The 7,110-nt window shown below is 35.3% G+C and overlaps 1 long non-coding RNA gene across 1 annotated transcript; it reads right to left on the bottom strand.

Moving 5' to 3' along the window:
* Positions 1-1,823: 1,823 nt before the first annotated feature.
* Positions 1,824-6,576, bottom strand: LOC134215119 (uncharacterized). The gene is made up of 3 exons (XR_009980035.1): positions 6,454-6,576; positions 2,171-2,241; positions 1,824-2,094 (listed from the first exon to the last, which is right to left on the bottom strand). It is a non-coding gene; the product is annotated as an uncharacterized LOC134215119 (long non-coding RNA).
* Positions 6,577-7,110: the final 534 nt, after the last annotated feature.

The raw sequence follows: 7,110 nt of genomic DNA, 5'->3' as shown, positions 1-7,110 counted from the left end.
TTGTCATAGATTCAGCTCAGCAATGTTGAAGAGCAATCTTTCTGTCGTTTTTTACTCTACGTTTCTACTGGCACGTGGTCTGTTTTCAACTTTTTATTTATTTCCGAAGAGATTGGTTTATATCTTATGTCTCAACCGGGTATACCCCGTTAGGCATAAGTACGTTAGGCATAATTGACGTTAGGCATAATGGACGTTAGGTATAACGGACGATAGGCATAATGTACGTTTGGCATGATGTACGTTAGACATAAAATGACCCAAAGAACAGCCTATGACATAAAGAAGGCAGAATTATGCCAAATGTCCATTATGCCAAACGTCCATTATGCCTAACGTACATTATGCCTATCGTCCGTTTTGCCTAACGTCCATTATGCGTCCTTATGAATAACACATTTATGCCTAACGTTCTTATGCCTAACGTACTTATGCCTAACGTACTTATGCCTAACGTACTTATGCCTAACGTACTTATGCCTAACGTACTTATGCATAACGTACTTATGCCTAACGTCGCGGACCCGTCTCAACCAATGTTTATTACAAGAGCGTATGCTTCGTTCCCTGAGTGCACTACTTAAGCTATCAGTACACTGTTTGTCATAATGACAAATATTTGTCAAGTCAGCCTGATATCTATGTCGATTTCTAACCAGTCTGATAGATGTCCGGATAAACTTGACAAATATTTGTCATTATGACAAACAGTGGACTACGGGATTAATATATGCATTTTAAATCTTTACGCTCTCATAAACACTACTCAGAAAATAATAAGTCAAATTAAAAAAATGGTGTATGTAAAATAATAAAAATATTCATTCAGGTCAAAGCGAAGTTCATTCGGATGCCTGATATAATATGTTTTTATTAACGAGATTTCAACCCTAGGCTGGTTCATCTCGATTAACATAACATGGAAATTCATAAATTTCCAATTTATCATTCAGCAACTCTCTGACCTTTTTCGATAGGCCCTTATTCTTGCAGTGGTTTGGTGATTATTCCACCGATATTGACTGTGCAAATCTTTGTTAAAGTTCTTCATCTGTTTACGTATGTTCACGGCAGCTTCTTTGAGTGCTGTAATAAACAAACATTTATTCAGCTGAGATATCAGCAAAAACTTGGCTGTGACCGAGCACTTGGCTGTGACGATCTCGGTCAAAGAATAAAAAATGCCGAGCTAGTGAGTGCGAACGAAAGGAAAATTAACTAAAATATTGAATATCATCGGGGTCTCCAGTAGCCTTGCGAGCAAAGCCGTAAGATTGCCAATCCGGAGATGACGAGTTCGATTCTCGGTCCGGTCTAGGACGTTTTCGGGTTGGAAACATTCTCGACTCCCTGGGCATAGTGTATCCATTGTACTTGCCACACAAGATACATACTTATACAATGGCGGGTGTAGGAACCCGGATAAAAAATATCATTAAAATATCATAAATTTTATTGTTACAACACCATTTAAGACATAATTTTTACCATTGAATATAATGGAATTTTGACAATAAAATCACATGAGAAATAATGGTTTTCCACGATAAAATGAATGGTAAATGGGACTTTTACAATAAAAAAGGGGGGTTGTTATGTATCTTTACAATAAAAAAATCGAAAATTTTCCATACAAAATTTTGAGCAAAACAATTGATTTTACGGTTCTTCAATGGGATGATTTCGGGCGACAAAATAATAGAAAGCATTGTGATTTAAATGTTTTCAATTACTGTTTCTATTGTTTTACAATAGAAATACAACAGGATTTAGAATACATTATACTCCAACATTACAATAAAAATACAATACAATTATTTGCTTTACAAATTATTTTATTTTCAATTTAAGTTTAAAGCAGTTTAAACTTCATTTTAACTCATTTTACCTCTCTTTGCTGTCGGGACTTCCGAACCGAACTTTCTTCCAAAGTTTTATCTGTCAAACTAATTGATGTGTTGTTTAGCGCATCTTCAGGCGAATCCAGCGCACTACTTTCGAAGTTGGGTAAGTTGCCTGTATCTGGAGAAAAATCGAACTTCGATATAAAAAGCGTACTAATTTTGTTCCGGATAGACAATGCATGTTATAAACCTGTGAAAAAATGTAAATTAAAAAAAAATGTTAGTTTTATTAGAAAAAGTACGTCGAGAAGAAAAGAAAAAAATACCTGCATCAGTTCTTATTATATCCCGTTGGTGAGATTGGCCAAGCATCAGTATTTCATCATAAGCTTCATTTCTGTAAAGGAACAAGGATACATGTTACCAGGTATGTCATCAGGTGTTATGACGATTATTTTTTTTATTTATTTTTTGTTCGGGATGAACCACTGCGTCCATTATATACATTGAACTTTTCTCGCTTAACTTTTCAAAAGGTCCTATGTAACAATTCGGTCATTCCGAGAAAAACGAAGTTGAAGGTTGGCAAAATATTTTTTAAAAGTGTTTCAAACAGAATGAAGTTTCATCTTTCCTGTATAATTCATGGGCAAATAGAAAGGTATATTTATTTAAAGAAATACAATACATTGCATCAGATATTGAATTTAAAGTAATAACATCGAAAATGTCAGATAGGACATTTGGAATTTCTAAGCTGTACATAGGTCATGTTACTTTGGTCGTTTGATGTTCGAGGATGTTACATTGGTCATTAGGGCACGATCTCGATCATGAACCGCCTATGCAAACATGTTTCTACAGCGTGTCGCAAGTGATATGTTTCATTGATTAGAACTAAGAATAACAACGGCTTTGGTATGATCTTCTAGTAACATCGTGTTATTTAGGGCCTTCCGTTCTATAATTTGGCTCCCACATTCATAGGGTATAAGGTTTACAAGTCGTTGAGTTTGAGAATATTATAACTAGTAAATGGTTTCACTAAACAGTTCGGTTTAAATGTGATCACATATCCCTTAAGGTTGATTTACAATTCGGAAAACGTGTCACGGGGTTTGATCCCCCATTCATTTTTAAAGGGGCGATATTTTAGGGATTTGGGCACGGAAAACTAAATTCCCGCCCTTTAAAAATGCATGGGGACCAAATCTCGTGACATGTTTTCCGAACTGTAAACCAGCCTTTTCGTACTCTTCGGCAAAACTGGTAGTGTTCAGAGATACAAATTGCGTTAAACAGAAATAGAATTATTTAATTCGAAACATGAAATTACTTACGTGTTCTATTTCATCTCTGCTACTTCAATTATCCATTCTTGGCTGGAAATCGGGGAAGACCAATCCAAGAACAGTAAAAGCGAGCGTTTAGCTCAAATTTATAAGTTTTTCCAACAAGTGCACATCCGGTGACTAAGTTTGGTCACCTTCCAGCTTTCGCGCTTTTCTTTGGAAACATTTTAGATTAGCTTCGTCGTTGATCGCTCTGGAATTGAACCATATGTGCAATGAGCAATAATTTATTTCCAAATCTAGGATTTTATCAAGTCAACCAGAACATTGATAGTCTCCTGTACGAGGTCATTCGGATAGAAAGCTACAAGTCAGCGGAAATTATACTTACCATAGCCATTGCGATCTACAACCACGAAGCTAACTTCACTGATTCTAATGATGGACGAAAAATACCAAAACAATAATTAATTTTTAATAATAAAATATCTGTGCACTGTGGAAGCACCAGAAATCACCCAGCTGTAAAGTGAACAAAACGTCCAATGTACCAATCCAGTTTGTTTTGTTCGATTTGTCACATCAGACGTTTGACGGGATTGGTACAAGAAACGTCTTATGTAACAGTAAAGTACAGCGAATCCGGAATGTTACATTGGACGATTCACTAATTTTAAGTCGCATTATTTTACCTTATTGAACAAAAGATATTTTAGTTACCAGATAAAGATTGTCGCTGTCGTCGCTGTCCGGAACATCTTTTGCTGGTGAGGATAGGGGATCTAAATGTCAATGAAGGAAAAATACATACGATTTGACAGTTAGGTACCCAACATGTTCCGGACAGCAGAACAAAGGGAACCGAAGCGACTATCTTTATCTGGTAACTAAAATATCTTTTTATTGAACGCCCACATATAATTATGAGCTATCAGACCGCATCTATTATAATTGAAGAGAATAACTTTTATTGTAGCGATGGTCTCACAAATACAGTCCTCTGGACATTATTTTGTGATGCGACTATCGTAGTTAACTATAAAAAATTTGAATGGACTATCTCATATATTATTTTAACAGTGTCTCAAACAGTGTCTTTGTTTTCCAGAGCAGTTCTGCTATGCGGTATGTTGAAAACCTCGTAAGAATATACATTTTAAAATAACTCGAAGCTGTATTTTCTAAATAAACAATAAAAAGTGAACGGCCCATAAAACCAAAGCAAAACTCCGCATAGTAAAGGGCGCAAAATAAATGACTTAAAAACCACTATGGTGCAAATGGTTCATGAGACGTTCACTCAAAATAGCAATAAATGTGTTTCTTAAGAGATATCAAAAACAGAGTTTTACCTAGCATGAACAATCATTCACAAAGCAATCGTTTATGCTAGAAAATCAAAAATTATTGTTTTAACCGCGACGAAATTATGATCGGGATTAGTTTGCGGGATGGTTTGCGGTCCACTAAACTGCAAGCGAGATGGTATTTTTCCTCACTTTCCTTATGAAAGTGCTTATGACCAATGTACAATTTCGAATTATTTTTTTCTGAGTGTTACATAAGACGTTTGAATTGACATTGAACTTGATCGTCTGAAGTAACAAAACATTGAATGAAAAACAATTTTGTTACTTCGGTCGTTTTGTCTCAAGTAGGATTTTCTTTAAATTTCTCACTTTTTCATTCAATATATTCAATATATTAAGTCAAGTTATGTAGGTACTATGTAGTATAATTTGAAACAAAATGTTGTAGCAACTTATAAAGTTTCGATGTCACGGAGCGATGGTAATTAAAATTTCACTGAAGTTGAGACAATCTTCAAATGACCTTATAGATGCTTAGATGTTTAGACCTGTTTCTGCTTTAAGGTAAGTATTTACTTTGTAGATACATTTAAACAAAAATCGACCGTATGAAGGATATTTTACTTCATTGATAAATGTATAAACTCGAATATATAATATTCTAGCTACGTGCCCACCCCAACGCATTTTCCATTCGATAACTCCAAGTACTCGGTCTTCAAGAACAATGTCCAGGCCTTGAGCCGTGTGATACGACGTCGAAGTCTATGCATTCGAAGGGTCTTACGAAGTACAAAGTAAGTATACTATCATTCCACGTGATTAACCAGTTCGCCCATGCATACAAATTAATCGGCTACCTCGATTTCGTTACCACCGAATCAAACCGAGAGGGAGTGGCTGAGTTTGGTTCTGGTTCCGGTTTAGATAAGGTTATTTATTTTCACTTTATTGGCGAGATTTGAAGCTCTATACTGGCTCACCTCTCCAGAATAGTAGTTAAGGTCAGGCGAGAAACATTCTCGATTCCCTGTACAGTGTTTCCAATGTCACACAAGAGACAATATTATATTCAGGTAAATGCTAAGCATAGACCAAAGGTTTTAATTGAAAACTGGATGTTAATAGAACACTAGAATGAAAACATGCCAAGTTCCAGTGAAGCCATTTGTTTCTTAATAATGGAGGTTAATGGTGTGATTTGGGCACTGTGAAATTTATCTAATCAAACAGAACGGGAAAATAATGGAGTGATTCTGCTGCAGTATCACTGAGTAGTACGCACTGGCAAATCTAATTTTCTGCATCAAATAAATAAAGACCTATGTATAATCGTGAAATATTTGGACATTGAAGTTACATAGGACTTTTCCCTGGCCTGAAGATAAACATCCTATGTAACAGTCAAATTCAATTCTATTGATTTTGCACATTGGTCGTTTTGTATTTTTTTGATCAGCTTTGTGTATTCAAAGATTTTTACATGGGTATTCATGGGACATACAGATTAATTGAAATGCCATCATTTGCAGTGTTTATCTCGATTTTTTCAAAATTGTTACTTAGGTCCTTTTGAAAAGTTATGCGAGTTTTGTAGTATAAGATTACGACTAGGGAAGATCCATTAATTACGTAACGCAAAAATTGGGCATTTTCAACCCCCCCTCCCCCCTATGTCACACTTTTTGTATGAAACGTCTGAAAATTTTGTATGGATCGTCACACTTTGGCCAACCCCCCCTCCCCCCTCAAAGCGTTACGTAATTTGTGGATGCTCCCCTACCGGTGGTGAGTATAAGCCGTTTGCCAGCCCAGTATCATTACTTGACACTTTACCGGTCGCTACTAAACGCGCTAGGTGACCAAATTTGGCAGCGCGATAACACCGCTGCTATTTGCGAAAAAGTTTGACTAATCTAAAATGACAGCACGGCGAGTGTGATCAAAATACTCGCGCTCAGGCCCAGTAATGATGCTCTAACGCGTTCTAACACTTTATATACTTACCACGGTACAGAAGCCATAGTGATCTACCGTTGCCCAGCACCAAAAACTGTAATGAAAAAGACACTTTCTGCACCATACAGTTTTATTATTTTCATCTCTTCACTAGTGAAGCTAATTATAAACAAGACTGTACACGCTCAAATGAATCCAGCCATTCTCCGAGTAAAATGATAAGCAAAAGTTTTTGTTCCCTTTAATTTTTTTGAACTCCAATTTTTATTGCATAACATTTCTAGACTTGCTATATGAAAATATATTACTTGAGAATCGGTATAACATTTTTATTCATTTTATAATCAAAGCTATTATAATTTTATTGTTTTCAATTGTTATTTCAACAATATAATAAATCCATGAAATATTCCAAAATTATATTAATTCAATTACATTAGACGAATTTCCAGATCATCCAAACCGAAAACTTTCATAATTTGTTTAGTTTTTGGATGTGCAATACCAAACATAAGCGAACAATAAAAATATAATAGAATGTATTGGTAACATTTAAATATATTGTTATGTTAATGTAAGTACATTAAAGATCTTTTACAACCGTCAACATTTTACAATCAGCGTACAATAGTTTATATTGTTTACCACACAATCTATTGTATTTCAATGGGTTATGTCGTTCAAGTTACTGTAAATTTTTATCCG

Source organism: Armigeres subalbatus, chromosome 2, assembly GCF_024139115.2.
Source record: "Armigeres subalbatus isolate Guangzhou_Male chromosome 2, GZ_Asu_2, whole genome shotgun sequence".
In the NCBI taxonomy this organism is placed as follows: Eukaryota; Metazoa; Arthropoda; class Insecta; order Diptera; family Culicidae; genus Armigeres; species Armigeres subalbatus.
This window is presented reverse-complemented; position numbering and strand designations above follow the sequence as displayed.